At 40.9% G+C, this 23,811-nt stretch overlaps 61 non-coding genes across 61 annotated transcripts; all 61 read left to right on the top strand.

The window, feature by feature from the left end:
- The first annotated feature begins 386 nt into the window (after window positions 1-386).
- On the top strand, window positions 387-487 carry trnay-gua (transfer RNA tyrosine (anticodon GUA)). The gene is made up of 2 exons: window positions 387-423; window positions 452-487. It is a non-coding gene; the product is annotated as a tRNA-Tyr (tRNA).
- Window positions 488-687: 200 nt separating this feature from the next.
- On the top strand, window positions 688-788 carry trnay-gua (transfer RNA tyrosine (anticodon GUA)). Its single transcript has 2 exons — window positions 688-724; window positions 753-788. It is a non-coding gene; the product is annotated as a tRNA-Tyr (tRNA).
- A 369-nt stretch (window positions 789-1,157) lies between these two features.
- trnay-gua (transfer RNA tyrosine (anticodon GUA)) lies at window positions 1,158-1,258 on the top strand. The gene is made up of 2 exons: window positions 1,158-1,194; window positions 1,223-1,258. It is a non-coding gene; the product is annotated as a tRNA-Tyr (tRNA).
- A 206-nt stretch (window positions 1,259-1,464) lies between these two features.
- trnay-gua (transfer RNA tyrosine (anticodon GUA)) lies at window positions 1,465-1,565 on the top strand. Its single transcript has 2 exons — window positions 1,465-1,501; window positions 1,530-1,565. It is a non-coding gene; the product is annotated as a tRNA-Tyr (tRNA).
- Window positions 1,566-1,995: 430 nt separating this feature from the next.
- On the top strand, window positions 1,996-2,096 carry trnay-gua (transfer RNA tyrosine (anticodon GUA)). Its single transcript has 2 exons — window positions 1,996-2,032; window positions 2,061-2,096. It is a non-coding gene; the product is annotated as a tRNA-Tyr (tRNA).
- Window positions 2,097-2,296: 200 nt separating this feature from the next.
- trnay-gua (transfer RNA tyrosine (anticodon GUA)) lies at window positions 2,297-2,397 on the top strand. Its single transcript has 2 exons — window positions 2,297-2,333; window positions 2,362-2,397. It is a non-coding gene; the product is annotated as a tRNA-Tyr (tRNA).
- Window positions 2,398-2,603: 206 nt separating this feature from the next.
- Window positions 2,604-2,704, top strand: trnay-gua (transfer RNA tyrosine (anticodon GUA)). Its single transcript has 2 exons — window positions 2,604-2,640; window positions 2,669-2,704. It is a non-coding gene; the product is annotated as a tRNA-Tyr (tRNA).
- Window positions 2,705-3,134: 430 nt separating this feature from the next.
- trnay-gua (transfer RNA tyrosine (anticodon GUA)) lies at window positions 3,135-3,235 on the top strand. The gene is made up of 2 exons: window positions 3,135-3,171; window positions 3,200-3,235. It is a non-coding gene; the product is annotated as a tRNA-Tyr (tRNA).
- Window positions 3,236-3,441: 206 nt separating this feature from the next.
- trnay-gua (transfer RNA tyrosine (anticodon GUA)) lies at window positions 3,442-3,542 on the top strand. The gene is made up of 2 exons: window positions 3,442-3,478; window positions 3,507-3,542. It is a non-coding gene; the product is annotated as a tRNA-Tyr (tRNA).
- A 430-nt stretch (window positions 3,543-3,972) lies between these two features.
- trnay-gua (transfer RNA tyrosine (anticodon GUA)) lies at window positions 3,973-4,073 on the top strand. Its single transcript has 2 exons — window positions 3,973-4,009; window positions 4,038-4,073. It is a non-coding gene; the product is annotated as a tRNA-Tyr (tRNA).
- A 200-nt stretch (window positions 4,074-4,273) lies between these two features.
- On the top strand, window positions 4,274-4,374 carry trnay-gua (transfer RNA tyrosine (anticodon GUA)). The gene is made up of 2 exons: window positions 4,274-4,310; window positions 4,339-4,374. It is a non-coding gene; the product is annotated as a tRNA-Tyr (tRNA).
- A 369-nt stretch (window positions 4,375-4,743) lies between these two features.
- trnay-gua (transfer RNA tyrosine (anticodon GUA)) lies at window positions 4,744-4,844 on the top strand. Its single transcript has 2 exons — window positions 4,744-4,780; window positions 4,809-4,844. It is a non-coding gene; the product is annotated as a tRNA-Tyr (tRNA).
- Window positions 4,845-5,050: 206 nt separating this feature from the next.
- trnay-gua (transfer RNA tyrosine (anticodon GUA)) lies at window positions 5,051-5,151 on the top strand. The gene is made up of 2 exons: window positions 5,051-5,087; window positions 5,116-5,151. It is a non-coding gene; the product is annotated as a tRNA-Tyr (tRNA).
- Window positions 5,152-5,581: 430 nt separating this feature from the next.
- On the top strand, window positions 5,582-5,682 carry trnay-gua (transfer RNA tyrosine (anticodon GUA)). Its single transcript has 2 exons — window positions 5,582-5,618; window positions 5,647-5,682. It is a non-coding gene; the product is annotated as a tRNA-Tyr (tRNA).
- Window positions 5,683-5,882: 200 nt separating this feature from the next.
- trnay-gua (transfer RNA tyrosine (anticodon GUA)) lies at window positions 5,883-5,983 on the top strand. The gene is made up of 2 exons: window positions 5,883-5,919; window positions 5,948-5,983. It is a non-coding gene; the product is annotated as a tRNA-Tyr (tRNA).
- A 369-nt stretch (window positions 5,984-6,352) lies between these two features.
- Window positions 6,353-6,453, top strand: trnay-gua (transfer RNA tyrosine (anticodon GUA)). Its single transcript has 2 exons — window positions 6,353-6,389; window positions 6,418-6,453. It is a non-coding gene; the product is annotated as a tRNA-Tyr (tRNA).
- A 206-nt stretch (window positions 6,454-6,659) lies between these two features.
- trnay-gua (transfer RNA tyrosine (anticodon GUA)) lies at window positions 6,660-6,760 on the top strand. Its single transcript has 2 exons — window positions 6,660-6,696; window positions 6,725-6,760. It is a non-coding gene; the product is annotated as a tRNA-Tyr (tRNA).
- A 430-nt stretch (window positions 6,761-7,190) lies between these two features.
- On the top strand, window positions 7,191-7,291 carry trnay-gua (transfer RNA tyrosine (anticodon GUA)). Its single transcript has 2 exons — window positions 7,191-7,227; window positions 7,256-7,291. It is a non-coding gene; the product is annotated as a tRNA-Tyr (tRNA).
- A 200-nt stretch (window positions 7,292-7,491) lies between these two features.
- trnay-gua (transfer RNA tyrosine (anticodon GUA)) lies at window positions 7,492-7,592 on the top strand. The gene is made up of 2 exons: window positions 7,492-7,528; window positions 7,557-7,592. It is a non-coding gene; the product is annotated as a tRNA-Tyr (tRNA).
- A 206-nt stretch (window positions 7,593-7,798) lies between these two features.
- On the top strand, window positions 7,799-7,899 carry trnay-gua (transfer RNA tyrosine (anticodon GUA)). Its single transcript has 2 exons — window positions 7,799-7,835; window positions 7,864-7,899. It is a non-coding gene; the product is annotated as a tRNA-Tyr (tRNA).
- Window positions 7,900-8,329: 430 nt separating this feature from the next.
- On the top strand, window positions 8,330-8,430 carry trnay-gua (transfer RNA tyrosine (anticodon GUA)). Its single transcript has 2 exons — window positions 8,330-8,366; window positions 8,395-8,430. It is a non-coding gene; the product is annotated as a tRNA-Tyr (tRNA).
- A 200-nt stretch (window positions 8,431-8,630) lies between these two features.
- trnay-gua (transfer RNA tyrosine (anticodon GUA)) lies at window positions 8,631-8,731 on the top strand. Its single transcript has 2 exons — window positions 8,631-8,667; window positions 8,696-8,731. It is a non-coding gene; the product is annotated as a tRNA-Tyr (tRNA).
- Window positions 8,732-8,937: 206 nt separating this feature from the next.
- trnay-gua (transfer RNA tyrosine (anticodon GUA)) lies at window positions 8,938-9,038 on the top strand. Its single transcript has 2 exons — window positions 8,938-8,974; window positions 9,003-9,038. It is a non-coding gene; the product is annotated as a tRNA-Tyr (tRNA).
- Window positions 9,039-9,238: 200 nt separating this feature from the next.
- On the top strand, window positions 9,239-9,339 carry trnay-gua (transfer RNA tyrosine (anticodon GUA)). Its single transcript has 2 exons — window positions 9,239-9,275; window positions 9,304-9,339. It is a non-coding gene; the product is annotated as a tRNA-Tyr (tRNA).
- Window positions 9,340-9,769: 430 nt separating this feature from the next.
- On the top strand, window positions 9,770-9,870 carry trnay-gua (transfer RNA tyrosine (anticodon GUA)). The gene is made up of 2 exons: window positions 9,770-9,806; window positions 9,835-9,870. It is a non-coding gene; the product is annotated as a tRNA-Tyr (tRNA).
- A 507-nt stretch (window positions 9,871-10,377) lies between these two features.
- On the top strand, window positions 10,378-10,478 carry trnay-gua (transfer RNA tyrosine (anticodon GUA)). The gene is made up of 2 exons: window positions 10,378-10,414; window positions 10,443-10,478. It is a non-coding gene; the product is annotated as a tRNA-Tyr (tRNA).
- A 200-nt stretch (window positions 10,479-10,678) lies between these two features.
- trnay-gua (transfer RNA tyrosine (anticodon GUA)) lies at window positions 10,679-10,779 on the top strand. The gene is made up of 2 exons: window positions 10,679-10,715; window positions 10,744-10,779. It is a non-coding gene; the product is annotated as a tRNA-Tyr (tRNA).
- A 430-nt stretch (window positions 10,780-11,209) lies between these two features.
- Window positions 11,210-11,310, top strand: trnay-gua (transfer RNA tyrosine (anticodon GUA)). The gene is made up of 2 exons: window positions 11,210-11,246; window positions 11,275-11,310. It is a non-coding gene; the product is annotated as a tRNA-Tyr (tRNA).
- A 200-nt stretch (window positions 11,311-11,510) lies between these two features.
- trnay-gua (transfer RNA tyrosine (anticodon GUA)) lies at window positions 11,511-11,611 on the top strand. The gene is made up of 2 exons: window positions 11,511-11,547; window positions 11,576-11,611. It is a non-coding gene; the product is annotated as a tRNA-Tyr (tRNA).
- A 206-nt stretch (window positions 11,612-11,817) lies between these two features.
- On the top strand, window positions 11,818-11,918 carry trnay-gua (transfer RNA tyrosine (anticodon GUA)). Its single transcript has 2 exons — window positions 11,818-11,854; window positions 11,883-11,918. It is a non-coding gene; the product is annotated as a tRNA-Tyr (tRNA).
- Window positions 11,919-12,348: 430 nt separating this feature from the next.
- On the top strand, window positions 12,349-12,449 carry trnay-gua (transfer RNA tyrosine (anticodon GUA)). The gene is made up of 2 exons: window positions 12,349-12,385; window positions 12,414-12,449. It is a non-coding gene; the product is annotated as a tRNA-Tyr (tRNA).
- Window positions 12,450-12,649: 200 nt separating this feature from the next.
- trnay-gua (transfer RNA tyrosine (anticodon GUA)) lies at window positions 12,650-12,750 on the top strand. Its single transcript has 2 exons — window positions 12,650-12,686; window positions 12,715-12,750. It is a non-coding gene; the product is annotated as a tRNA-Tyr (tRNA).
- Window positions 12,751-12,950: 200 nt separating this feature from the next.
- On the top strand, window positions 12,951-13,051 carry trnay-gua (transfer RNA tyrosine (anticodon GUA)). Its single transcript has 2 exons — window positions 12,951-12,987; window positions 13,016-13,051. It is a non-coding gene; the product is annotated as a tRNA-Tyr (tRNA).
- A 200-nt stretch (window positions 13,052-13,251) lies between these two features.
- Window positions 13,252-13,352, top strand: trnay-gua (transfer RNA tyrosine (anticodon GUA)). The gene is made up of 2 exons: window positions 13,252-13,288; window positions 13,317-13,352. It is a non-coding gene; the product is annotated as a tRNA-Tyr (tRNA).
- A 206-nt stretch (window positions 13,353-13,558) lies between these two features.
- trnay-gua (transfer RNA tyrosine (anticodon GUA)) lies at window positions 13,559-13,659 on the top strand. The gene is made up of 2 exons: window positions 13,559-13,595; window positions 13,624-13,659. It is a non-coding gene; the product is annotated as a tRNA-Tyr (tRNA).
- Window positions 13,660-14,089: 430 nt separating this feature from the next.
- trnay-gua (transfer RNA tyrosine (anticodon GUA)) lies at window positions 14,090-14,190 on the top strand. The gene is made up of 2 exons: window positions 14,090-14,126; window positions 14,155-14,190. It is a non-coding gene; the product is annotated as a tRNA-Tyr (tRNA).
- Window positions 14,191-14,390: 200 nt separating this feature from the next.
- trnay-gua (transfer RNA tyrosine (anticodon GUA)) lies at window positions 14,391-14,491 on the top strand. The gene is made up of 2 exons: window positions 14,391-14,427; window positions 14,456-14,491. It is a non-coding gene; the product is annotated as a tRNA-Tyr (tRNA).
- A 206-nt stretch (window positions 14,492-14,697) lies between these two features.
- On the top strand, window positions 14,698-14,798 carry trnay-gua (transfer RNA tyrosine (anticodon GUA)). Its single transcript has 2 exons — window positions 14,698-14,734; window positions 14,763-14,798. It is a non-coding gene; the product is annotated as a tRNA-Tyr (tRNA).
- Window positions 14,799-15,529: 731 nt separating this feature from the next.
- Window positions 15,530-15,630, top strand: trnay-gua (transfer RNA tyrosine (anticodon GUA)). Its single transcript has 2 exons — window positions 15,530-15,566; window positions 15,595-15,630. It is a non-coding gene; the product is annotated as a tRNA-Tyr (tRNA).
- Window positions 15,631-15,830: 200 nt separating this feature from the next.
- trnay-gua (transfer RNA tyrosine (anticodon GUA)) lies at window positions 15,831-15,931 on the top strand. The gene is made up of 2 exons: window positions 15,831-15,867; window positions 15,896-15,931. It is a non-coding gene; the product is annotated as a tRNA-Tyr (tRNA).
- Window positions 15,932-16,137: 206 nt separating this feature from the next.
- On the top strand, window positions 16,138-16,238 carry trnay-gua (transfer RNA tyrosine (anticodon GUA)). Its single transcript has 2 exons — window positions 16,138-16,174; window positions 16,203-16,238. It is a non-coding gene; the product is annotated as a tRNA-Tyr (tRNA).
- Window positions 16,239-16,367: 129 nt separating this feature from the next.
- trnay-gua (transfer RNA tyrosine (anticodon GUA)) lies at window positions 16,368-16,468 on the top strand. The gene is made up of 2 exons: window positions 16,368-16,404; window positions 16,433-16,468. It is a non-coding gene; the product is annotated as a tRNA-Tyr (tRNA).
- A 200-nt stretch (window positions 16,469-16,668) lies between these two features.
- trnay-gua (transfer RNA tyrosine (anticodon GUA)) lies at window positions 16,669-16,769 on the top strand. The gene is made up of 2 exons: window positions 16,669-16,705; window positions 16,734-16,769. It is a non-coding gene; the product is annotated as a tRNA-Tyr (tRNA).
- Window positions 16,770-16,975: 206 nt separating this feature from the next.
- Window positions 16,976-17,076, top strand: trnay-gua (transfer RNA tyrosine (anticodon GUA)). Its single transcript has 2 exons — window positions 16,976-17,012; window positions 17,041-17,076. It is a non-coding gene; the product is annotated as a tRNA-Tyr (tRNA).
- Window positions 17,077-17,506: 430 nt separating this feature from the next.
- trnay-gua (transfer RNA tyrosine (anticodon GUA)) lies at window positions 17,507-17,607 on the top strand. The gene is made up of 2 exons: window positions 17,507-17,543; window positions 17,572-17,607. It is a non-coding gene; the product is annotated as a tRNA-Tyr (tRNA).
- Window positions 17,608-17,807: 200 nt separating this feature from the next.
- Window positions 17,808-17,908, top strand: trnay-gua (transfer RNA tyrosine (anticodon GUA)). Its single transcript has 2 exons — window positions 17,808-17,844; window positions 17,873-17,908. It is a non-coding gene; the product is annotated as a tRNA-Tyr (tRNA).
- A 369-nt stretch (window positions 17,909-18,277) lies between these two features.
- On the top strand, window positions 18,278-18,378 carry trnay-gua (transfer RNA tyrosine (anticodon GUA)). The gene is made up of 2 exons: window positions 18,278-18,314; window positions 18,343-18,378. It is a non-coding gene; the product is annotated as a tRNA-Tyr (tRNA).
- A 206-nt stretch (window positions 18,379-18,584) lies between these two features.
- On the top strand, window positions 18,585-18,685 carry trnay-gua (transfer RNA tyrosine (anticodon GUA)). Its single transcript has 2 exons — window positions 18,585-18,621; window positions 18,650-18,685. It is a non-coding gene; the product is annotated as a tRNA-Tyr (tRNA).
- Window positions 18,686-19,115: 430 nt separating this feature from the next.
- On the top strand, window positions 19,116-19,216 carry trnay-gua (transfer RNA tyrosine (anticodon GUA)). The gene is made up of 2 exons: window positions 19,116-19,152; window positions 19,181-19,216. It is a non-coding gene; the product is annotated as a tRNA-Tyr (tRNA).
- A 200-nt stretch (window positions 19,217-19,416) lies between these two features.
- trnay-gua (transfer RNA tyrosine (anticodon GUA)) lies at window positions 19,417-19,517 on the top strand. The gene is made up of 2 exons: window positions 19,417-19,453; window positions 19,482-19,517. It is a non-coding gene; the product is annotated as a tRNA-Tyr (tRNA).
- A 206-nt stretch (window positions 19,518-19,723) lies between these two features.
- On the top strand, window positions 19,724-19,824 carry trnay-gua (transfer RNA tyrosine (anticodon GUA)). Its single transcript has 2 exons — window positions 19,724-19,760; window positions 19,789-19,824. It is a non-coding gene; the product is annotated as a tRNA-Tyr (tRNA).
- A 430-nt stretch (window positions 19,825-20,254) lies between these two features.
- trnay-gua (transfer RNA tyrosine (anticodon GUA)) lies at window positions 20,255-20,355 on the top strand. The gene is made up of 2 exons: window positions 20,255-20,291; window positions 20,320-20,355. It is a non-coding gene; the product is annotated as a tRNA-Tyr (tRNA).
- Window positions 20,356-20,555: 200 nt separating this feature from the next.
- Window positions 20,556-20,656, top strand: trnay-gua (transfer RNA tyrosine (anticodon GUA)). The gene is made up of 2 exons: window positions 20,556-20,592; window positions 20,621-20,656. It is a non-coding gene; the product is annotated as a tRNA-Tyr (tRNA).
- A 206-nt stretch (window positions 20,657-20,862) lies between these two features.
- On the top strand, window positions 20,863-20,963 carry trnay-gua (transfer RNA tyrosine (anticodon GUA)). Its single transcript has 2 exons — window positions 20,863-20,899; window positions 20,928-20,963. It is a non-coding gene; the product is annotated as a tRNA-Tyr (tRNA).
- A 200-nt stretch (window positions 20,964-21,163) lies between these two features.
- On the top strand, window positions 21,164-21,264 carry trnay-gua (transfer RNA tyrosine (anticodon GUA)). Its single transcript has 2 exons — window positions 21,164-21,200; window positions 21,229-21,264. It is a non-coding gene; the product is annotated as a tRNA-Tyr (tRNA).
- A 430-nt stretch (window positions 21,265-21,694) lies between these two features.
- trnay-gua (transfer RNA tyrosine (anticodon GUA)) lies at window positions 21,695-21,795 on the top strand. Its single transcript has 2 exons — window positions 21,695-21,731; window positions 21,760-21,795. It is a non-coding gene; the product is annotated as a tRNA-Tyr (tRNA).
- A 200-nt stretch (window positions 21,796-21,995) lies between these two features.
- On the top strand, window positions 21,996-22,096 carry trnay-gua (transfer RNA tyrosine (anticodon GUA)). The gene is made up of 2 exons: window positions 21,996-22,032; window positions 22,061-22,096. It is a non-coding gene; the product is annotated as a tRNA-Tyr (tRNA).
- A 206-nt stretch (window positions 22,097-22,302) lies between these two features.
- trnay-gua (transfer RNA tyrosine (anticodon GUA)) lies at window positions 22,303-22,403 on the top strand. Its single transcript has 2 exons — window positions 22,303-22,339; window positions 22,368-22,403. It is a non-coding gene; the product is annotated as a tRNA-Tyr (tRNA).
- Window positions 22,404-22,532: 129 nt separating this feature from the next.
- On the top strand, window positions 22,533-22,633 carry trnay-gua (transfer RNA tyrosine (anticodon GUA)). Its single transcript has 2 exons — window positions 22,533-22,569; window positions 22,598-22,633. It is a non-coding gene; the product is annotated as a tRNA-Tyr (tRNA).
- A 200-nt stretch (window positions 22,634-22,833) lies between these two features.
- Window positions 22,834-22,934, top strand: trnay-gua (transfer RNA tyrosine (anticodon GUA)). The gene is made up of 2 exons: window positions 22,834-22,870; window positions 22,899-22,934. It is a non-coding gene; the product is annotated as a tRNA-Tyr (tRNA).
- A 670-nt stretch (window positions 22,935-23,604) lies between these two features.
- trnay-gua (transfer RNA tyrosine (anticodon GUA)) lies at window positions 23,605-23,705 on the top strand. The gene is made up of 2 exons: window positions 23,605-23,641; window positions 23,670-23,705. It is a non-coding gene; the product is annotated as a tRNA-Tyr (tRNA).
- Window positions 23,706-23,811: the final 106 nt, after the last annotated feature.

The raw sequence follows: 23,811 nt of genomic DNA, 5'->3' as shown, positions 1-23,811 counted from the left end.
TGAGAGTGGAATAAACAGGGATTTTACTGATATCAAACCAAATCTGGTTCAACTCCGGCTCGAAGGAGAATTTTATCTTTGTCACCCTTCGATAGCTCAGTTCGTAGAGCGGAGGACTGTAGGCTGATATTCAATGTGCAATTAGCAGGTATCCTTAGGTCGCTGGTTCAACTCCGGCTCGAAGGAGGTTTTTATCTTTGTCCGTTTTGGAAGAGTTGTATGGCCCATAGTGAGAGTGGAATAAACAGGGATTTTACTGATATCAAACCAAATCTTCTCTTGAAACTTCCTGAAAACGAATCCATCTGTTCTTTGTAAAACAGACTTTGGTTCGTCTTTAGGTCCAGCCTTGTATTCCCTGCTAAAAAACAACACATTAACTTTACCCTTCGATAGCTCAGTTGGTAGAGCGGAGGACTGTAGGCTGATATTCAATGTGCAATTAGCAGGTATCCTTAGGTCGCTGGTTCAACTCCGGCTCGAAGGAGGTTTTTATCTTTGTCCGTTTTGGAAGAGTTGTATGGCCCTTAGTGAGAGTGGAATAAACAGGGATTTTACTGATATCAAACCAAATCTTCTTTTGAAATTTCCTGAAAACGAATCCATCTGTTCTTTGTAAAACAAACTTTGGTTCGTCTTTAGGTCCAGCCTTGTATTCCCTGCTAAAAAACAACACAATAACTTTACCCTTCGATAGCTCAGTTGGTAGAGCGGAGGACTGTAGGCTGATATTCAATGTGCAATTAGCAGGTATCCTTAGGTCGCTGGTTCAACTCCGGCTCGAAGGAGGTTTTTATCTTTGTCCGTTTTGGAAGAGTTGTATGGCCCTTAGTGAGAGTGGAATAAACAGGGATTTTACTGATATCAAACCAAATCTTCTCTTGAAATTTCCTGAAAACGAATCCATCTGTTCTTTGTAAAACAAACTTTGGTTCGTCTTTAGGTCCAGCCTTGTATTCCCTGCTAAAAAACAACACAATAACTTTGGCCCTCATTATTAGTGAGATTGGAATAAACAGAGTTTTTACTGATGGCCAACCAAATCTTCTCTTGAAATTTCCTGAAAACGAATCCATCTCTTCTTTGTAAAACAAACTTTGGTTCGTCTTCAGGTCGAACTTTGTTATACAGGCTAAAAAACAACTCAATAAGATTACCCTTCGATAGCTCAGTTGGTAGAGCGGAGGACTGTAGGCTGATATTCAATGTGCAATTAGCAGGTATCCTTAGGTCGCTGGTTCAACTCCGGCTCGAAGGAGAATTTTATCTTTGTCCGTTTTGAAAGAGTTGTATGGCCCTCATTATTAGTGAGAGTGGAATAAACAGAGTTTTAACTGATGGCCAACCAAATCTTCTCTTGACATTTCCTGAAAACGAATCCATCTGTTCTTTGTAAAACAAACGTTGGTTCGTCTTCAGGTCAAGCTTTGTTATACATGCTAAAAAACAACTCAATAAGATTACCCTTCGATAGCTCAGTTGGTAGAGCGGAGGACTGTAGGCTGATATTCAATGTGCAATTAGCAGGTATCCTTAGGTCGCTGGTTCAAATCCGGCTCGAAGGAGGTTTTTATCTTTGTCCGTTTTGGAAGAGTTGTATGGCCCTTAGTGAGAGTGGAATAAACAGGGATTTTACTGATATCAAACCAAATCTGGTTCAACTCCGGCTCGAAGGAGAATTTTATCTTTGTCACCGTTCGATAGCTCAGTTGGTAGAGCGGAGGACTGTAGGCTGATATTCAATGTGCAATTAGCAGGTATCCTTAGGTCGCTGGTTCAACTCCGGCTCGAAGGAGGTTTTTATCTTTGTCCGTTTTGGAAGAGTTGTATGGCCCTTAGTGAGAGTGGAATAAACAGGGATTTTACTGATATCAAACCAAATCTTCTTTTGAAATTTCCTGAAAACGAATCCATCTGTTCTTTGTAAAACAAACTTTGGTTCGTCTTTAGGTCCAGCCTTGTATTCCCTGCTAAAAAACAACACATGAACTTTACCCTTCGATAGCTCAGTTGGTAGAGCGGAGGACTGTAGGCTGATATTCAATGTGCAATTAGCAGGTATCCTTAGGTCGCTGGTTCAACTCCGGCTCGAAGGAGGTTTTTATCTTTGTCCGTTTTGGAAGAGTTGTATGGCCCTTAGTGAGAGTGGAATAAACAGAGTTTTTACTGATGGCCAACCAAATCTTCTCTTGAAATTTCCTGAAAACGAATCCATCTCTTCTTTGTAAAACAAACTTTGGTTCGTCTTCAGGTCGAACTTTGTTATACAGGCTAAAAAACAACTCAATAAGATTATCCTTCGATAGCTCAGTTGGTAGAGCGGAGGACTGTAGGCTGATATTCAATGTGCAATTAGCAGGTATCCTTAGGTCGCTGGTTCAACTCCGGCTCGAAGGAGAATTTTATCTTTGTCCGTTTTGAAAGAGTTGTATGGCCCTCATTATTAGTGAGAGTGGAATAAACAGAGTTTTAACTGATGGCCAACCAAATCTTCTCTTGACATTTCCTGAAAACGAATCCATCTGTTCTTTGTAAAACAAACGTTGGTTCGTCTTCAGGTCAAGCTTTGTTATACATGCTAAAAAACAACTCAATAAGATTACCCTTCGATAGCTCAGTTGGTAGAGCGGAGGACTGTAGGCTGATATTCAATGTGCAATTAGCAGGTATCCTTAGGTCGCTGGTTCAACTCCGGCTCGAAGGAGGTTTTTATCTTTGTCCGTTTTGGAAGAGTTGTATGGCCCTTAGTGAGAGTGGAATAAACAGGGATTTTACTGATATCAAACCAAATCTGGTTCAACTCCGGCTCGAAGGAGAATTTTATCTTTGTCACCGTTCGATAGCTCAGTTGGTAGAGCGGAGGACTGTAGGCTGATATTCAATGTGCAATTAGCAGGTATCCTTAGGTCGCTGGTTCAACTCCGGCTCGAAGGAGGTTTTTATCTTTGTCCGTTTTGGAAGAGTTGTATGGCCCTTAGTGAGAGTGGAATAAACAGGGATTTTACTGATATCAAACCAAATCTTCTTTTGAAATTTCCTGAAAACGAATCCATCTGTTCTTTGTAAAACAAACTTTGGTTCGTCTTTAGGTCCAGCCTTGTATTCCCTGCTAAAAAACAACACATGAACTTTACCCTTCGATAGCTCAGTTGGTAGAGCGGAGGACTGTAGGCTGATATTCAATGTGCAATTAGCAGGTATCCTTAGGTCGCTGGTTCAACTCCGGCTCGAAGGAGAATATTGTCTTTGTCCGTTTTGGAAGAGTTGTATGGCCCTCATTATTAGTGAGAGTGGAATAAACAGAGTTTTTACTGATATCAAACCAAATCTTCTCTTGAAATTTCCTGAAAACGAATCCATCTGTTCTTTGTAAAACAAACGTTTGTTCGTCTTCAGGTCAAGCTTTGTTATACATGCTAAAAAACAACTCAATAAGATTACCCTTCGATAGCTCAGTTGGTAGAGCAGAGGACTGTAGGCTGATATTCAATGTGCAATTAGCAGGTATCCTTAGGTCGCTGGTTCAACTCCGGCTCGAAGGAGGTTTTTATCTTTGTCCGTTTTGGAAGAGTTGTATGGCCCTTAGTGAGAGTGGAATAAACAGGGATTTTACTGATATCAAACCAAATCTGGTTCAACTCCGGCTCGAAGGAGAATTTTATCTTTGTCACCCTTCGATAGCTCAGTTCGTAGAGCGGAGGACTGTAGGCTGATATTCAATGTGCAATTAGCAGGTATCCTTAGGTCGCTGGTTCAACTCCGGCTCGAAGGAGGTTTTTATCTTTGTCCGTTTTGGAAGAGTTGTATGGCCCATAGTGAGAGTGGAATAAACAGGGATTTTACTGATATCAAACCAAATCTTCTCTTGAAACTTCCTGAAAACGAATCCATCTGTTCTTTGTAAAACAGACTTTGGTTCGTCTTTAGGTCCAGCCTTGTATTCCCTGCTAAAAAACAACACATTAACTTTACCCTTCGATAGCTCAGTTGGTAGAGCGGAGGACTGTAGGCTGATATTCAATGTGCAATTAGCAGGTATCCTTAGGTCGCTGGTTCAACTCCGGCTCGAAGGAGGTTTTTATCTTTGTCCGTTTTGGAAGAGTTGTATGGCCCTTAGTGAGAGTGGAATAAACAGGGATTTTACTGATATCAAACCAAATCTTCTTTTGAAATTTCCTGAAAACGAATCCATCTGTTCTTTGTAAAACAAACTTTGGTTCGTCTTTAGGTCCAGCCTTGTATTCCCTGCTAAAAAACAACACAATAACTTTACCCTTCGATAGCTCAGTTGGTAGAGCGGAGGACTGTAGGCTGATATTCAATGTGCAATTAGCAGGTATCCTTAGGTCGCTGGTTCAACTCCGGCTCGAAGGAGGTTTTTATCTTTGTCCGTTTTGGAAGAGTTGTATGGCCCTTAGTGAGAGTGGAATAAACAGGGATTTTACTGATATCAAACCAAATCTTCTCTTGAAATTTCCTGAAAACGAATCCATCTGTTCTTTGTAAAACAAACTTTGGTTCGTCTTTAGGTCCAGCCTTGTATTCCCTGCTAAAAAACAACACAATAACTTTGGCCCTCATTATTAGTGAGATTGGAATAAACAGAGTTTTTACTGATGGCCAACCAAATCTTCTCTTGAAATTTCCTGAAAACGAATCCATCTCTTCTTTGTAAAACAAACTTTGGTTCGTCTTCAGGTCGAACTTTGTTATACAGGCTAAAAAACAACTCAATAAGATTACCCTTCGATAGCTCAGTTGGTAGAGCGGAGGACTGTAGGCTGATATTCAATGTGCAATTAGCAGGTATCCTTAGGTCGCTGGTTCAACTCCGGCTCGAAGGAGAATTTTATCTTTGTCCGTTTTGAAAGAGTTGTATGGCCCTCATTATTAGTGAGAGTGGAATAAACAGAGTTTTAACTGATGGCCAACCAAATCTTCTCTTGACATTTCCTGAAAACGAATCCATCTGTTCTTTGTAAAACAAACGTTGGTTCGTCTTCAGGTCAAGCTTTGTTATACATGCTAAAAAACAACTCAATAAGATTACCCTTCGATAGCTCAGTTGGTAGAGCGGAGGACTGTAGGCTGATATTCAATGTGCAATTAGCAGGTATCCTTAGGTCGCTGGTTCAAATCCGGCTCGAAGGAGGTTTTTATCTTTGTCCGTTTTGGAAGAGTTGTATGGCCCTTAGTGAGAGTGGAATAAACAGGGATTTTACTGATATCAAACCAAATCTGGTTCAACTCCGGCTCGAAGGAGAATTTTATCTTTGTCACCGTTCGATAGCTCAGTTGGTAGAGCGGAGGACTGTAGGCTGATATTCAATGTGCAATTAGCAGGTATCCTTAGGTCGCTGGTTCAACTCCGGCTCGAAGGAGGTTTTTATCTTTGTCCGTTTTGGAAGAGTTGTATGGCCCTTAGTGAGAGTGGAATAAACAGGGATTTTACTGATATCAAACCAAATCTTCTTTTGAAATTTCCTGAAAACGAATCCATCTGTTCTTTGTAAAACAAACTTTGGTTCGTCTTTAGGTCCAGCCTTGTATTCCCTGCTAAAAAACAACACATGAACTTTACCCTTCGATAGCTCAGTTGGTAGAGCGGAGGACTGTAGGCTGATATTCAATGTGCAATTAGCAGGTATCCTTAGGTCGCTGGTTCAACTCCGGCTCGAAGGAGGTTTTTATCTTTGTCCGTTTTGGAAGAGTTGTATGGCCCTTAGTGAGAGTGGAATAAACAGAGTTTTTACTGATGGCCAACCAAATCTTCTCTTGAAATTTCCTGAAAACGAATCCATCTCTTCTTTGTAAAACAAACTTTGGTTCGTCTTTAGGTCCAGCCTTGTATTCCCTGCTAAAAAACAACACAATAACTTTACCCTTCGATAGCTCAGTTGGTAGAGCGGAGGACTGTAGGCTGATATTCAATGTGCAATTAGCAGGTATCCTTAGGTCGCTGGTTCAACTCCGGCTCGAAGGAGGTTTTTATCTTTGTCCGTTTTGGAAGAGTTGTATGGCCCTTAGTGAGAGTGGAATAAACAGGGATTTTACTGATATCAAACCAAATCTTCTCTTGAAATTTCCTGAAAACGAATCCATCTGTTCTTTGTAAAACAAACTTTGGTTCGTCTTTAGGTCCAGCCTTGTATTCCCTGCTAAAAAACAACACAATAACTTTGGCCCTCATTATTAGTGAGATTGGAATAAACAGAGTTTTTACTGATGGCCAACCAAATCTTCTCTTGAAATTTCCTGAAAACGAATCCATCTCTTCTTTGTAAAACAAACTTTGGTTCGTCTTCAGGTCGAACTTTGTTATACAGGCTAAAAAACAACTCAATAAGATTACCCTTCGATAGCTCAGTTGGTAGAGCGGAGGACTGTAGGCTGATATTCAATGTGCAATTAGCAGGTATCCTTAGGTCGCTGGTTCAACTCCGGCTCGAAGGAGAATTTTATCTTTGTCCGTTTTGAAAGAGTTGTATGGCCCTCATTATTAGTGAGAGTGGAATAAACAGAGTTTTAACTGATGGCCCACCAAATCTTCTCTTGACATTTCCTGAAAACGAATCCATCTGTTCTTTGTAAAACAAACGTTGGTTCGTCTTCAGGTCAAGCTTTGTTATACATGCTAAAAAACAACTCAATAAGATTACCCTTCGATAGCTCAGTTGGTAGAGCGGAGGACTGTAGGCTGATATTCAATGTGCAATTAGCAGGTATCCTTAGGTCGCTGGTTCAAATCCGGCTCGAAGGAGGTTTTTATCTTTGTCCGTTTTGGAAGAGTTGTATGGCCCTTAGTGAGAGTGGAATAAACAGGGATTTTACTGATATCAAACCAAATCTGGTTCAACTCCGGCTCGAAGGAGAATTTTATCTTTGTCACCGTTCGATAGCTCAGTTGGTAGAGCGGAGGACTGTAGGCTGATATTCAATGTGCAATTAGCAGGTATCCTTAGGTCGCTGGTTCAACTCCGGCTCGAAGGAGGTTTTTATCTTTGTCCGTTTTGGAAGAGTTGTATGGCCCTTAGTGAGAGTGGAATAAACAGGGATTTTACTGATATCAAACCAAATCTTCTTTTGAAATTTCCTGAAAACGAATCCATCTGTTCTTTGTAAAACAAACTTTGGTTCGTCTTTAGGTCCAGCCTTGTATTCCCTGCTAAAAAACAACACATGAACTTTACCCTTCGATAGCTCAGTTGGTAGAGCGGAGGACTGTAGGCTGATATTCAATGTGCAATTAGCAGGTATCCTTAGGTCGCTGGTTCAACTCCGGCTCGAAGGAGGTTTTTATCTTTGTCCGTTTTGGAAGAGTTGTATGGCCCTTAGTGAGAGTGGAATAAACAGAGTTTTTACTGATGGCCAACCAAATCTTCTCTTGAAATTTCCTGAAAACGAATCCATCTCTTCTTTGTAAAACAAACTTTGGTTCGTCTTCAGGTCGAACTTTGTTATACAGGCTAAAAAACAACTCAATAAGATTATCCTTCGATAGCTCAGTTGGTAGAGCGGAGGACTGTAGGCTGATATTCAATGTGCAATTAGCAGGTATCCTTAGGTCGCTGGTTCAACTCCGGCTCGAAGGAGAATTTTATCTTTGTCCGTTTTGAAAGAGTTGTATGGCCCTCATTATTAGTGAGAGTGGAATAAACAGAGTTTTAACTGATGGCCAACCAAATCTTCTCTTGACATTTCCTGAAAACGAATCCATCTGTTCTTTGTAAAACAAACGTTGGTTCGTCTTCAGGTCAAGCTTTGTTATACATGCTAAAAAACAACTCAATAAGATTACCCTTCGATAGCTCAGTTGGTAGAGCGGAGGACTGTAGGCTGATATTCAATGTGCAATTAGCAGGTATCCTTAGGTCGCTGGTTCAACTCCGGCTCGAAGGAGGTTTTTATCTTTGTCCGTTTTGGAAGAGTTGTATGGCCCTTAGTGAGAGTGGAATAAACAGGGATTTTACTGATATCAAACCAAATCTGGTTCAACTCCGGCTCGAAGGAGAATTTTATCTTTGTCACCGTTCGATAGCTCAGTTGGTAGAGCGGAGGACTGTAGGCTGATATTCAATGTGCAATTAGCAGGTATCCTTAGGTCGCTGGTTCAACTCCGGCTCGAAGGAGGTTTTTATCTTTGTCCGTTTTGGAAGAGTTGTATGGCCCTTAGTGAGAGTGGAATAAACAGGGATTTTACTGATATCAAACCAAATCTTCTTTTGAAATTTCCTGAAAACGAATCCATCTGTTCTTTGTAAAACAAACTTTGGTTCGTCTTTAGGTCCAGCCTTGTATTCCCTGCTAAAAAACAACACATGAACTTTACCCTTCGATAGCTCAGTTGGTAGAGCGGAGGACTGTAGGCTGATATTCAATGTGCAATTAGCAGGTATCCTTAGGTCGCTGGTTCAACTCCGGCTCGAAGGAGGTTTTTATCTTTGTCCGTTTTGGAAGAGTTGTATGGCCCTTAGTGAGAGTGGAATAAACAGAGTTTTTACTGATGGCCAACCAAATCTTCTCTTGAAATTTCCTGAAAACGAATCCATCTCTTCTTTGTAAAACAAACTTTGGTTCGTCTTCAGGTCGAACTTTGTTATACAGGCTAAAAAACAACTCAATAAGATTATCCTTCGATAGCTCAGTTGGTAGAGCGGAGGACTGTAGGCTGATATTCAATGTGCAATTAGCAGGTATCCTTAGGTCGCTGGTTCAACTCCGGCTCGAAGGAGAATTTTATCTTTGTCCGTTTTGAAAGAGTTGTATGGCCTTAATTATTAGTGAAAGTGGAATTAACAGAGTTTTAACTGATGGCCAACCAAATCTTCTCTTGAAATTTCCTGAAAACGAATCCATCTGTTCTTTGTAAAACAAACGTTGGTTCGTCTTCAGGTCAAGCTTTGTTATACATGCTAAAAAACAACTCAATAAGATTACCCTTCGATAGCTCAGTTGGTAGAGCGGAGGACTGTAGGCTGATATTCAATGTGCAATTAGCAGGTATCCTTAGGTCGCTGGTTCAACTCCGGCTCGAAGGAGAATTTTATCTTTGTCCGTTTTGGAAGAGTTGTATGGCCCTTAGTGAGAGTGGAATAAACAGAGTTTTTACTGATGGCCAACCAAATCTTCTCTTGAAATTTCCTGAAAACGAATCCATCTCTTCTTTGTAAAACAAACTTTGGTTCGTCTTTAGGTCCAGCCTTGTATTCCCTTCTAAAAAACAACACAATAACTTTACCCTTCGATAGCTCAGTTGGTAGAGCGGAGGACTGTAGGCTGATATTCAATGTGCAATTAGCAGGTATCCTTAGGTCGCTGGTTCAACTCCGGCTCGAAGGAGAATTTTATCTTTGTCCGTTTTGGAAGAGTTGTATGGCCCTTAGTGAGAGTGGAATAAACAGGGATTTTACTGATATCAAACCAAATCTGGTTCAACTCCGGCTCGAAGGAGAATTTTATCTTTGTCACCGTTCGATAGCTCAGTTGGTAGAGCGGAGGACTGTAGGCTGATATTCAATGTGCAATTAGCAGGTATCCTTAGGTCGCTGGTTCAACTCCGGCTCGAAGGAGGTTTTTATCTTTGTCCGTTTTGGAAGAGTTGTATGGCCCTTAGTGAGAGTGGAATAAACAGGGATTTTACTGATATCAAACCAAATCTTCTTTTGAAATTTCCTGAAAACGAATCGATCTGTTCTTTGTAAAACAAACTTTGGTTCGTCTTTAGGTCCAGCCTTGTATTCCCTGCTAAAAAACAACACTTGAACTTTACCCTTCGATAGCTCAGTTGGTAGAGCGGAGGACTGTAGGCTGATATTCAATGTGCAATTAGCAGGTATCCTTAGGTCGCTGGTTCAACTCCGGCTCGAAGGAGGTTTTTATCTTTGTCCGTTTTGGAAGAGTTGTATGGCCCTTAGTGAGAGTGGAATAAACAGAGTTTTTACTGATGGCCAACCAAATCTTCTCTTGAAATTTCCTGAAAACGAATCCATCTCTTCTTTGTAAAACAAACTTTGGTTCGTCTTCAGGTCGAACTTTGTTATACAGGCTAAAAAACAACTCAATAAGATTATCCTTCGATAGCTCAGATGGTAGAGCGGAGGACTGTAGGCTGATATTCAATGTGCAATTAGCAGGTATCCTTAGGTCGCTGGTTCAACTCCGGCTCGAAGGAGAATTTTATCTTTGTCCGTTTTGAAAGAGTTGTATGGCCTTCATTATTAGTGAAAGTGGAATTAACAGAGTTTTAACTGATGGCCAACCAAATCTTCTCTTGAAATTTCCTGAAAACGAATCCATCTGTTCTTTGTAAAACAAACGTTGGTTCGTCTTCAGGTCAAGCTTTGTTATACATGCTAAAAAACAACTCAATAAGATTACCCTTCGATAGCTCAGTTGGTAGAGCGGAGGACTGTAGGCTGATATTCAATGTGCAATTAGCAGGTATCCTTAGGTCGCTGGTTCAACTCCGGCTCGAAGGAGAATTTTATCTTTGTCCGTTTTGGAAGAGTTGTATGGCCCTTAGTGAGAGTGGAATAAACAGAGTTTTTACTGATGGCCAACCAAATCTTCTCTTGAAATTTCCTGAAAACGAATCCATCTCTTCTTTGTAAAACAAACTTTGGTTCGTCTTTAGGTCCAGCCTTGTATTCCCTTCTAAAAAACAACACAATAACTTTACCCTTCGATAGCTCAGTTGGTAGAGCGGAGGACTGTAGGCTGATATTCAATGTGCAATTAGCAGGTATCCTTAGGTCGCTGGTTCAACTCCGGCTCGAAGGAGAATTTTATCTTTGTCCGTTTTGGAAGAGTTGTATGGCCCTTAGTGAGAGTGGAATAAACAGGGATTTTACTGATATCAAACCAAATCTGGTTCAACTCCGGCTCGAAGGAGAATTTTATCTTTGTCACCGTTCGATAGCTCAGTTGGTAGAGCGGAGGACTGTAGGCTGATATTCAATGTGCAATTAGCAGGTATCCTTAGGTCGCTGGTTCAACTCCGGCTCGAAGGAGGTTTTTATCTTTGTCCGTTTTGGAAGAGTTGTATGGCCCTTAGTGAGAGTGGAATAAACAGGGATTTTACTGATATCAAACCAAATCTTCTTTTGAAATTTCCTGAAAACGAATCGATCTGTTCTTTGTAAAACAAACTTTGGTTCGTCTTTAGGTCCAGCCTTGTATTCCCTGCTAAAAAACAACACTTGAACTTTACCCTTCGATAGCTCAGTTGGTAGAGCGGAGGACTGTAGGCTGATATTCAATGTGCAATTAGCAGGTATCCTTAGGTCGCTGGTTCAACTCCGGCTCGAAGGAGGTTTTTATCTTTGTCCGTTTTGGAAGAGTTGTATGGCCCTTAGTGAGAGTGGAATAAACAGAGTTTTTACTGATGGCCAACCAAATCTTCTCTTGAAATTTCCTGAAAACGAATCGATCTGTTCTTTGTAAAACAAACTTTGGTTCGTCTTTAGGTCCAGCCTTGTATTCCCTGCTAAAAAACAACACAATAACTTTACCCTTCGATAGCTCAGTTGGTAGAGCGGAGGACTGTAGGCTGATATTCAATGTGCAATTAGCAGGTATCCTTAGGTCGCTGGTTCAACTCCGGCTCGAAGGAGAATATTGTCTTTGTCCGTTTTGGAAGAGTTGTATGGCCCTCATTATTAGTGAGAGTGGAATAAACAGAGTTTTTACTGATATCAAACCAAATCTTCTCTTGAAATTTCCTGAAAACGAATCCATCTGTTCTTTGTAAAACAAACGTTTGTTCGTCTTCAGGTCAAGCTTTGTTATACATGCTAAAAAACAACTCAATAAGATTACCCTTCGATAGCTCAGTTGGTAGAGCAGAGGACTGTAGGCTGATATTCAATGTGCAATTAGCAGGTATCCTTAGGTCGCTGGTTCAACTCCGGCTCGAAGGAGGTTTTTATCTTTGTCCGTTTTGGAAGAGTTGTATGGCCCTTAGTGAGAGTGGAATAAACAGGGATTTTACTGATATCAAACCAAATCTGGTTCAACTCCGGCTCGAAGGAGAATTTTATCTTTGTCACCCTTCGATAGCTCAGTTCGTAGAGCGGAGGACTGTAGGCTGATATTCAATGTGCAATTAGCAGGTATCCTTAGGTCGCTGGTTCAACTCCGGCTCGAAGGAGGTTTTTATCTTTGTCCGTTTTGGAAGAGTTGTATGGCCCATAGTGAGAGTGGAATAAACAGGGATTTTACTGATATCAAACCAAATCTTCTCTTGAAACTTCCTGAAAACGAATCCATCTGTTCTTTGTAAAACAGACTTTGGTTCGTCTTTAGGTCCAGCCTTGTATTCCCTGCTAAAAAACAACACATTAACTTTACCCTTCGATAGCTCAGTTGGTAGAGCGGAGGACTGTAGGCTGATATTCAATGTGCAATTAGCAGGTATCCTTAGGTCGCTGGTTCAACTCCGGCTCGAAGGAGGTTTTTATCTTTGTCCGTTTTGGAAGAGTTGTATGGCCCTTAGTGAGAGTGGAATAAACAGGGATTTTACTGATATCAAACCAAATCTTCTTTTGAAATTTCCTGAAAACGAATCCATCTGTTCTTTGTAAAACAAACTTTGGTTCGTCTTTAGGTCCAGCCTTGTATTCCCTGCTAAAAAACAACACAATAACTTTACCCTTCGATAGCTCAGTTGGTAGAGCGGAGGACTGTAGGCTGATATTCAATGTGCAATTAGCAGGTATCCTTAGGTCGCTGGTTCAACTCCGGCTCGAAGGAGGTTTTTATCTTTGTCCGTTTTGGAAGAGTTGTATGGCCCTTAGTGAGAGTGGAATAAACAGAGTTTTTACTGATATCAAACCAAATCTTCTCTTGAAATTTCCTGAAAACGAATCCATCTGTTCTTTGTAAAACAAACTTTGGTTCGTCTTTAGGTCCAGCCTTGTATTCCCTGCTAAAAAACAACACATGAACTTTACCCTTCGATAGCTCAGTTGGTAGAGCGGAGGACTGTAGGCTGATATTCAATGTGCAATTAGCAGGTATCCTTAGGTCGCTGGTTCAACTCCGGCTCGAAGGAGGTTTTTATCTTTGTCCGTTTTGGAAGAGTTGTATGGCCCTTAGTGAGAGTGGAATAAACAGAGTTTTTACTGATGGCCAACCAAATCTTCTCTTGAAATTTCCTGAAAACGAATCCATCTCTTCTTTGTAAAACAAACTTTGGTTCGTCTTCAGGTCGAACTTTGTTATACAGGCTAAAAAACAACTCAATAAGATTATCCTTCGATAGCTCAGTTGGTAGAGCGGAGGACTGTAGGCTGATATTCAATGTGCAATTAGCAGGTATCCTTAGGTCGCTGGTTCAACTCCGGCTCGAAGGAGAATTTTATCTTTGTCCGTTTTGAAAGAGTTGTATGGCCCTCATTATTAGTGAGAGTGGAATAAACAGAGTTTTAACTGATGGCCAACCAAATCTTCTCTTGACATTTCCTGAAAACGAATCCATCTGTTCTTTGTAAAACAAACGTTGGTTCGTCTTCAGGTCAAGCTTTGTTATACATGCTAAAAAACAACTCAATAAGATTACCCTTCGATAGCTCAGTTGGTAGAGCGGAGGACTGTAGGCTGATATTCAATGTGCAATTAGCAGGTATCCTTAGGTCGCTGGTTCAACTCCGGCTCGAAGGAGGTTTTTATCTTTGTCCGTTTTGGAAGAGTTGTATGGCCCTTAGTGAGAGTGGAATAAACAGGGATTTTACTGATATCAAACCAAATCTGGTTCAACTCCGGCTCGAAGGAGAATTTTATCTTTGTCACCGTTCGATAGCTCAGTTGGTAGAGCGGAGGACTGTAGGCTGATATTCAATGTGCAATTAGCAGGTATCCTTAGGTCGCTGGTTCAACTCCGGCTCGAAGGAGGTTTTTATCTTTGTCCGTTTTGGAAGAGTTGTATGGCCCTTAGTGAGAGTGGAATAAACAGGGATTTTACTGATATCAAACCAAATCTTCTTTTGAAATTTCCTGAAAACGAATCCATCTGTTCTTTGTAAAACAAACTTTGGTTCGTCTTTAGGTCCAGCCTTGTATTCCCTGCTAAAAAACAACACATGAACTTTACCCTTCGATAGCTCAGTTGGTAGAGCGGAGGACTGTAGGCTGATATTCAATGTGCAATTAGCAGGTATCCTTAGGTCGCTGGTTCAACTCCGGCTCGAAGGAGGGTTTTATCTTTGTCCGTTTTGGAAGAGTTGTATGGCCCTTAGTGAGAGTGGAATAAACAGAGTTTTTACTGATGGCCAACCAAATCTTCTCTTGAAATTTCCTGAAAACGAATCCATCTCTTCTTTGTAAAACAAACTTTGGTTCGTCTTCAGGTCGGACTTTGTTATACAGGCTAAAAAACAACTCAATAAGATTATCCTTCGATAGCTCAGTTGGTAGAGCGGAGGACTGTAGGCTGATATTCAATGTGCAATTAGCAGGTATCCTTAGGTCGCTGGTTCAACTCCGGCTCGAAGGAGAATTTTATCTTTGTCCGTTTTGAAAGAGTTGTATGGCCTTCATTATTAGTGAAAGTGGAATTAACAGAGTTTTAACTGATGGCCAACCAAATCTTCTCTTGAAATTTCCTGAAAACGAATCCATCTGTTCTTTGTAAAACAAACGTTGGTTCGTCTTCAGGTCAAGCTTTGTTATACATGCTAAAAAACAACTCAATAAGATTACCCTTCGATAGCTCAGTTGGTAGAGCGGAGGACTGTAGGCTGATATTCAATGTGCAATTAGCAGGTATCCTTAGGTCGCTGGTTCAACTCCGGCTCGAAGGAGAATTTTATCTTTGTCCGTTTTGGAAGAGTTGTATGGCCCTTAGTGAGAGTGGAATAAACAGAGTTTTTACTGATGGCCAACCAAATCTTCTCTTGAAATTTCCTGAAAACGAATCCATCTCTTCTTTGTAAAACAAACTTTGGTTCGTCTTTAGGTCCAGCCTTGTATTCCCTTCTAAAAAACAACACAATAACTTTACCCTTCGATAGCTCAGTTGGTAGAGCGGAGGACTGTAGGCTGATATTCAATGTGCAATTAGCAGGTATCCTTAGGTCGCTGGTTCAACTCTGGCTCGAAGGAGAATTTTATCTTTGTCCGTTTTGGAAGAGTTGTATGGCCCTTAGTGAGAGTGGAATAAACAGGGATTTTACTGATATCAAACCAAATCTGGTTCAACTCCGGCTCGAAGGAGAATTTTATCTTTGTCACCGTTCGATAGCTCAGTTGGTAGAGCGGAGGACTGTAGGCTGATATTCAATGTGCAATTAGCAGGTATCCTTAGGTCGCTGGTTCAACTCCGGCTCGAAGGAGGTTTTTATCTTTGTCCGTTTTGGAAGAGTTGTATGGCCCTTAGTGAGAGTGGAATAAACAGGGATTTTACTGATATCAAACCAAATCTTCTTTTGAAATTTCCTGAAAACGAATCGATCTGTTCTTTGTAAAACAAACTTTGGTTCGTCTTTAGGTCCAGCCTTGTATTCCCTGCTAAAAAACAACACTTGAACTTTACCCTTCGATAGCTCAGTTGGTAGAGCGGAGGACTGTAGGCTGATATTCAATGTGCAATTAGCAGGTATCCTTAGGTCGCTGGTTCAACTCCGGCTCGAAGGAGGTTTTTATCTTTGTCCGTTTTGGAAGAGTTGTATGGCCCTTAGTGAGAGTGGAATAAACAGAGTTTTTACTGATGGCCAACCAAATCTTCTCTTGAAATTTCCTGAAAACGAATCGATCTGTTCTTTGTAAAACAAACTTTGGTTCGTCTTTAGGTCCAGCCTTGTATTCCCTGCTAAAAAACAACACAATAACTTTACCCTTCGATAGCTCAGTTGGTAGAGCGGAGGACTGTAGGCTGATATTCAATGTGCAATTAGCAGGTATCCTTAGGTCGCTGGTTCAACTCCGGCTCGAAGGAGAATATTGTCTTTGTCCGTTTTGGAAGAGTTGTATGGCCCTCATTATTAGTGAGAGTGGAATAAACAGAGTTTTTACTGATATCAAACCAAATCTTCTCTTGAAATTTCCTGAAAACGAATCCATCTGTTCTTTGTAAAACAAACGTTTGTTCGTCTTCAGGTCAAGCTTTGTTATACATGCTAAAAAACAACTCAATAAGATTACCCTTCGATAGCTCAGTTGGTAGAGCAGAGGACTGTAGGCTGATATTCAATGTGCAATTAGCAGGTATCCTTAGGTCGCTGGTTCAACTCCGGCTCGAAGGAGGTTTTTATCTTTGTCCGTTTTGGAAGAGTTGTATGGCCCTTAGTGAGAGTGGAATAAACAGGGATTTTACTGATATCAAACCAAATCTGGTTCAACTCCGGCTCGAAGGAGAATTTTATCTTTGTCACCCTTCGATAGCTCAGTTGGTAGAGCGGAGGACTGTAGGCTGATATTCAATGTGCAATTAGCAGGTATCCTTAGGTCGCTGGTTCAACTCCGGCTCGAAGGAGGTTTTTATCTTTGTCCGTTTTGGAAGAGTTGTATGGCCCTTAGTGAGAGTGGAATAAACAGAGTTTTTACTGATGGCCAACCAAATCTTCTCTTGAAATTTCCTGAAAACGAATCGATCTGTTCTTTGTAAAACAAACTTTGGTTCGTCTTTAGGTCCAGCCTTGTATTCCCTGCTAAAAAACAACACAATAACTTTACCCTTCGATAGCTCAGTTGGTAGAGCGGAGGACTGTAGGCTGATATTCAATGTGCAATTAGCAGGTATCCTTAGGTCGCTGGTTCAACTCCGGCTCGAAGGAGAATATTGTCTTTGTCCGTTTTGGAAGAGTTGTATGGCCCTCATTATTAGTGAGAGTGGAATAAACAGAGTTTTTACTGATATCAAACCAAATCTTCTCTTGAAATTTCCTGAAAACGAATCCATCTGTTCTTTGTAAAACAAACGTTTGTTTGTCTTCAGGTCAAGCTTTGTTATACATGCTAAAAAACAACTCAATAAGATTACCCTTCGATAGCTCAGTTGGTAGAGCAGAGGACTGTAGGCTGATATTCAATGTGCAATTAGCAGGTATCCTTAGGTCGCTGGTTCAACTCCGGCTCGAAGGAGGTTTTTATCTTTGTCCGTTTTGGAAGAGTTGTATGGCCCTTAGTGAGAGTGGAATAAACAGGGATTTTACTGATATCAAACCAAATCTGGTTCAACTCCGGCTCGAAGGAGAATTTTATCTTTGTCACCCTTCGATAGCTCAGTTCGTAGAGCGGAGGACTGTAGGCTGATATTCAATGTGCAATTAGCAGGTATCCTTAGGTCGCTGGTTCAACTCCGGCTCGAAGGAGGTTTTTATCTTTGTCCGTTTTGGAAGAGTTGTATGGCCCATAGTGAGAGTGGAATAAACAGGGATTTTACTGATATCAAACCAAATCTTCTCTTGAAACTTCCTGAAAACGAATCCATCTGTTCTTTGTAAAACAGACTTTGGTTCGTCTTTAGGTCCAGCCTTGTATTCCCTGCTAAAAAACAACACATTAACTTTACCCTTCGATAGCTCAGTTGGTAGAGCGGAGGACTGTAGGCTGATATTCAATGTGCAATTAGCAGGTATCCTTAGGTCGCTGGTTCAACTCCGGCTCGAAGGAGGTTTTTATCTTTGTCCGTTTTGGAAGAGTTGTATGGCCCTTAGTGAGAGTGGAATAAACAGGGATTTTACTGATATCAAACCAAATCTTCTTTTGAAATTTCCTGAAAACGAATCCATCTGTTCTTTGTAAAACAAACTTTGGTTCGTCTTTAGGTCCAGCCTTGTATTCCCTGCTAAAAAACAACACAATAACTTTACCCTTCGATAGCTCAGTTGGTAGAGCGGAGGACTGTAGGCTGATATTCAATGTGCAATTAGCAGGTATCCTTAGGTCGCTGGTTCAACTCCGGCTCGAAGGAGGTTTTTATCTTTGTCCGTTTTGGAAGAGTTGTATGGCCCTTAGTGAGAGTGGAATAAACAGGGATTTTACTGATATCAAACCAAATCTTCTCTTGAAATTTCCTGAAAACGAATCCATCTGTTCTTTGTAAAACAAACTTTGGTTCGTCTTTAGGTCCAGCCTTGTATTCCCTGCTAAAAAACAACACAATAACTTTGGCCCTCATTATTAGTGAGATTGGAATAAACAGAGTTTTTACTGATGGCCAACCAAATCTTCTCTTGAAATTTCCTGAAAACGAATCCATCTCTTCTTTGTAAAACAAACTTTGGTTCGTCTTCAGGTCGAACTTTGTTATACAGGCTAAAAAACAACTCAATAAGATTACCCTTCGATAGCTCAGTTGGTAGAGCGGAGGACTGTAGGCTGATATTCAATGTGCAATTAGCAGGTATCCTTAGGTCGCTGGTTCAACTCCGGCTCGAAGGAGAATTTTATCTTTGTCCGTTTTGAAAGAGTTGTATGGCCCTCATTATTAGTGAGAGTGGAATAAACAGAGTTTTAACTGATGGCCAACCAAATCTTCTCTTGACATTTCCTGAAAACGAATCCATCTGTTCTTTGTAAAACAAACGTTGGTTCGTCTTCAGGTCAAGCTTTGTTATACATGCTAAAAAACAACTCAATAAGATTACCCTTCGATAGCTCAGTTGGTAGAGCGGAGGACTGTAGGCTGATATTCAATGTGCAATTAGCAGGTATCCTTAGGTCGCTGGTTCAACTCCGGCTCGAAGGAGGTTTTTATCTTTGTCCGTTTTGGAAGAGTTGTATGGCCCTTAGTGAGAGTGGAATAAACAGGGATTTTACTGATATCAAACCAAATCTGGTTCAACTCCGGCTCGAAGGAGAATTTTATCTTTGTCACCGTTCGATAGCTCAGTTGGTAGAGCGGAGGACTGTAGGCTGATATTCAATGTGCAATTAGCAGGTATCCTTAGGTCGCTGGTTCAACTCCGGCTCGAAGGAGGTTTTTATCTTTGTCCGTTTTGGAAGAGTTGTATGGCCCTTAGTGAGAGTGGAATAAACAGGGATTTTACTGATATCAAACCAAATCTTCTTTTGAAATTTCCTGAAAACGAATCCATCTGTTCTTTGTAAAACAAACTTTGGTTCGTCTTTAGGTCCAGCCTTGTATTCCCTGCTAAAAAACAACACATGAACTTTACCCTTCGATAGCTCAGTTGGTAGAGCGGAGGACTGTAGGCTGATATTCAATGTGCAATTAGCAGGTATCCTTAGGTCGCTGGTTCAACTCCGGCTCGAAGGAGGTTTTTATCTTTGTCCGTTTTGGAAGAGTTGTATGGCCCTTAGTGAGAGTGGAATAAACAGAGTTTTTACTGATGGCCAACCAAATCTTCTCTTGAAATTTCCTGAAAACGAATCCATCTCTTCTTTGTAAAACAAACTTTGGTTCGTCTTCAGGTCGAACTTTGTTATACAGGCTAAAAAACAACTCAATAAGATTATCCTTCGATAGCTCAGTTGGTAGAGCGGAGGACTGTAGGCTGATATTCAATGTGCAATTAGCAGGTATCCTTAGGTCGCTGGTTCAACTCCGGCTCGAAGGAGAATTTTATCTTTGTCCGTTTTGAAAGAGTTGTATGGCCCTCATTATTAGTGAGAGTGGAATAAACAGAGTTTTAACTGATGGCCAACCAAATCTTCTCTTGACATTTCCTGAAAACGAATCCATCTGTTCTTTGTAAAACAAACGTTGGTTCGTCTTCAGGTCAAGCTTTGTTATACATGCTAAAAAACAACTCAATAAGATTACCCTTCGATAGCTCAGTTGGTAGAGCGGAGGACTGTAGGCTGATATTCAATGTGCAATTAGCAGGTATCCTTAGGTCGCTGGTTCAACTCCGGCTCGAAGGAGGTTTTTATCTTTGTCCGTTTTGGAAGAGTTGTATGGCCCTTAGTGAGAGTGGAATAAACAGGGATTTTACTGATATCAAACCAAATCTGGTTCAACTCCGGCTCGAAGGAGAATTTTATCTTTGTCACCGTTCGATAGCTCAGTTGGTAGAGCGGAGGACTGTAGGCTGATATTCAATGTGCAATTAGCAGGTATCCTTAGGTCGCTGGTTCAACTCCGGCTCGAAGGAGGTTTTTATCTTTGTCCGTTTTGGAAGAGTTGTATGGCCCTTAGTGAGAGTGGAATAAACAGGGATTTTACTGATATCAAACCAAATCTTCTTTTGAAATTTCCTGAAAACGAATCCATCTGTTCTTTGTAAAACAAACTTTGGTTCGTCTTTAGGTCCAGCCTTGTATTCCCTGCTAAAAAACAACACATGAACTTTACCCTTCGATAGCTCAGTTGGTAGAGCGGAGGACTGTAGGCTGATATTCAATGTGCAATTAGCAGGTATCCTTAGGTCGCTGGTTCAACTCCGGCTCGAAGGAGGGTTTTATCTTTGTCCGTTTTGGAAGAGTTGTATGGCCCTTAGTGAGAGTGGAATAAACAGAGTTTTTACTGATGGCCAACCAAATCTTCTCTTGAAATTTCCTGAAAACGAATCCATCTCTTCTTTGTAAAACAAACTTTGGTTCGTCTTCAGGTCGGACTTTGTTATACAGGCTAAAAAACAACTCAATAAGATTATCCTTCGATAGCTCAGTTGGTAGAGCGGAGGACTGTAGGCTGATATTCAATGTGCAATTAGCAGGTATCCTTAGGTCGCTGGTTCAACTCCGGCTCGAAGGAGAATTTTATCTTTGTCCGTTTTGAAAGAGTTGTATGGCCTTCATTATTAGTGAAAGTGGAATTAACAGAGTTTTAACTGATGGCCAACCAAATCTTCTCTTGAAATTTCCTGAAAACGAATCCATCTGTTCTTTGTAAAACAAACGTTGGTTCGTCTTCAGGTCAAGCTTTGTTATACATGCTAAAAAACAACTCAATAAGATTACCCTTCGATAGCTCAGTTGGTAGAGCGGAGGACTGTAGGCTGATATTCAATGTGCAATTAGCAGGTATCCTTAGGTCGCTGGTTCAACTCCGGCTCGAAGGAGAATTTTATCTTTGTCCGTTTTGGAAGAGTTGTATGGCCCTTAGTGAGAGTGGAATAAACAGAGTTTTTACTGATGGCCAACCAAATCTTCTCTTGAAATTTCCTGAAAACGAATCCATCTCTTCTTTGTAAAACAAACTTTGGTTCGTCTTTAGGTCCAGCCTTGTATTCCCTTCTAAAAAACAACACAATAACTTTACCCTTCGATAGCTCAGTTGGTAGAGCGGAGGACTGTAGGCTGATATTCAATGTGCAATTAGCAGGTATCCTTAGGTCGCTGGTTCAACTCCGGCTCGAAGGAGAATTTTATCTTTGTCCGTTTTGGAAGAGTTGTATGGCCCTTAGTGAGAGTGGAATAAACAGGGATTTTACTGATATCAAACCAAATCTGGTTCAACTCCGGCTCGAAGGAGAATTTTATCTTTGTCACCGTTCGATAGCTCAGTTGGTAGAGCGGAGGACTGTAGGCTGATATTCAATGTGCAATTAGCAGGTATCCTTAGGTCGCTGGTTCAACTCCGGCTCGAAGGAGGTTTTTATCTTTGTCCGTTTTGGAAGAGTTGTATGGCCCTTAGTGAGAGTGGAATAAACAGGGATTTTACTGATATCAAACCAAATCTTCTTTTGAAATTTCCTGAAAACGAATCGATCTGTTCTTTGTAAAACAAACTTTGGTTCGTCTTTAGGTCCAGCCTTGTATTCCCTGCTAAAAAACAACACTTGAACTTTACCCTTCGATAGCTCAGTTGGTAGAGCGGAGGACTGTAGGCTGATATTCAATGTGCAATTAGCAGGTATCCTTAGGTCGCTGGTTCAACTCCGGCTCGAAGGAGGTTTTTATCTTTGTCCGTTTTGGAAGAGTTGTATGGCCCTTAGTGAGAGTGGAATAAACAGAGTTTTTACTGATGGCCAACCAAATCTTCTCTTGAAATTTCCTGAAAACGAATCGATCTGTTCTTTGTAAAACAAACTTTGGTTCGTCTTTAGGTCCAGCCTTGTATTCCCTGCTAAAAAACAACACAATAACTTTACCCTTCGATAGCTCAGTTGGTAGAGCGGAGGACTGTAGGCTGATATTCAATGTGCAATTAGCAGGTATCCTTAGGTCGCTGGTTCAACTCCGGCTCGAAGGAGAATATTGTCTTTGTCCGTTTTGGAAGAGTTGTATGGCCCTCATTATTAGTGAGAGTGGAATAAACAGAGTTTTTACTGATATCAAACCAAATCTTCTCTTGAAATTTCCTGAAAACGAATCCATCTGTTCTTTGTAAAACAAACGTTTGTTCGTCTTCAGGTCAAGCTTTGTTATACATGCTAAAAAACAACTCAATAAGATTACCCTTCGATAGCTCAGTTGGTAGAGCAGAGGACTGTAGGCTGATATTCAATGTGCAATTAGCAGGTATCCTTAGGTCGCTGGTTCAACTCCGGCTCGAAGGAGGTTTTTATCTTTGTCCGTTTTGGAAGAGTTGTATGGCCCTTAGTGAGAGTGGAATAAACAGGGATTTTACTGATATCAAACCAAATCTGGTTCAACTCCGGCTCGAAGGAGAATTTTATCTTTGTCACCCTTCGATAGCTCAGTTGGTAGAGCGGAGGACTGTAGGCTGATATTCAATGTGCAATTAGCAGGTATCCTTAGGTCGCTGGTTCAACTCCGGCTCGAAGGAGGTTTTTATCTTTGTCCGTTTTGGAAGAGTTGTATGGCCCATAGTGAGAGTGGAATAAACAGGGATTTTACTGATATCAAACCAAATCTTCTCTTGAAACTTCCTGAAAACGAATCCATCTGTTCTTTGTAAAACAGACTTTGGTTCGTCTTTAGGTCCAGCCTTGTATTCCCTGCTAAAAAACAACACATTAACTTTACCCTTCGATAGCTCAGTTGGTAGAGCGGAGGACTGTAGGCTGATATTCAATGTGCAATTAGCAGGTATCCTTAGGTCGCTGGTTCAACTCCGGCTCGAAGGAGGTTTTTATCTTTGTCCGTTTTGGAAGAGTTGTATGGCCCTTAGTGAGAGTGGAATAAACAGGGATTTTACTGATATCAAACCAAATCTTCTTTTGAAATTTCCTGAAAACGAATCCATCTGTTCTTTGTAAAACAAACTTTGGTTCGTCTTTAGGTCCAGCCTTGTATTCCCTGCTAAAAAACAACACAATAACTTTACCCTTCGATAGCTCAGTTGGTAGAGCGGAGGACTGTAGGCTGATATTCAATGTGCAATTAGCAGGTATCCTTAGGTCGCTGGTTCAACTCCGTCTCGAAGGAGGTTTTTATCTTTGTCCGTTTTGGAAGAGTTGTATGGCCCTTAGTGAGAGTGGAATAAACAGGGATTTTACTGATATCAAACCAAATCTTCTCTTGAAATTTCCTGAAAACGAATCCATCTGTTCTTTGTAAAACAAACTTTGGTTCGTCTTTAGGTCCAGCCTTGTATTCCCTGCTAAAAAACAACACAATAACTTTGGCCCTCATTATTAGTGAGATTGGAATAAACAGAGTTTTTACTGATGGCCAACCAAATCTTCTCTTGAAATTTCCTGAAAACGAATCCATCTCTTCTTTGTAAAACAAACTTTGGTTCGTCTTCAGGTCGAACTTTGTTATACAGGCTAAAAAACAACTCAATAAGATTACCCTTCGATAGCTCAGTTGGTAGAGCGGAGGACTGTAGGCTGATATTCAATGTGCAATTAGCAGGTATCCTTAGGTCGCTGGTTCAACTCCGGCTCGAAGGAGAATTTTATCTTTGTCCGTTTTGAAAGAGTTGTATGGCCCTCATTATTAGTGAGAGTGGAATAAACAGAGTTTTAACTGATGGCCAACCAAATCTTCTCTTGACAT

The sequence above is a fragment of the Pungitius pungitius genome, chromosome 4 (genome assembly GCF_949316345.1).
Source record: "Pungitius pungitius chromosome 4, fPunPun2.1, whole genome shotgun sequence".
Lineage (NCBI taxonomy): Eukaryota > Metazoa > Chordata > Actinopteri > Perciformes > Gasterosteidae > Pungitius > Pungitius pungitius.
The sequence above is the reverse complement of the archived record's forward strand: the minus strand, read 5'-3'. Positions and strand labels throughout refer to the sequence as shown.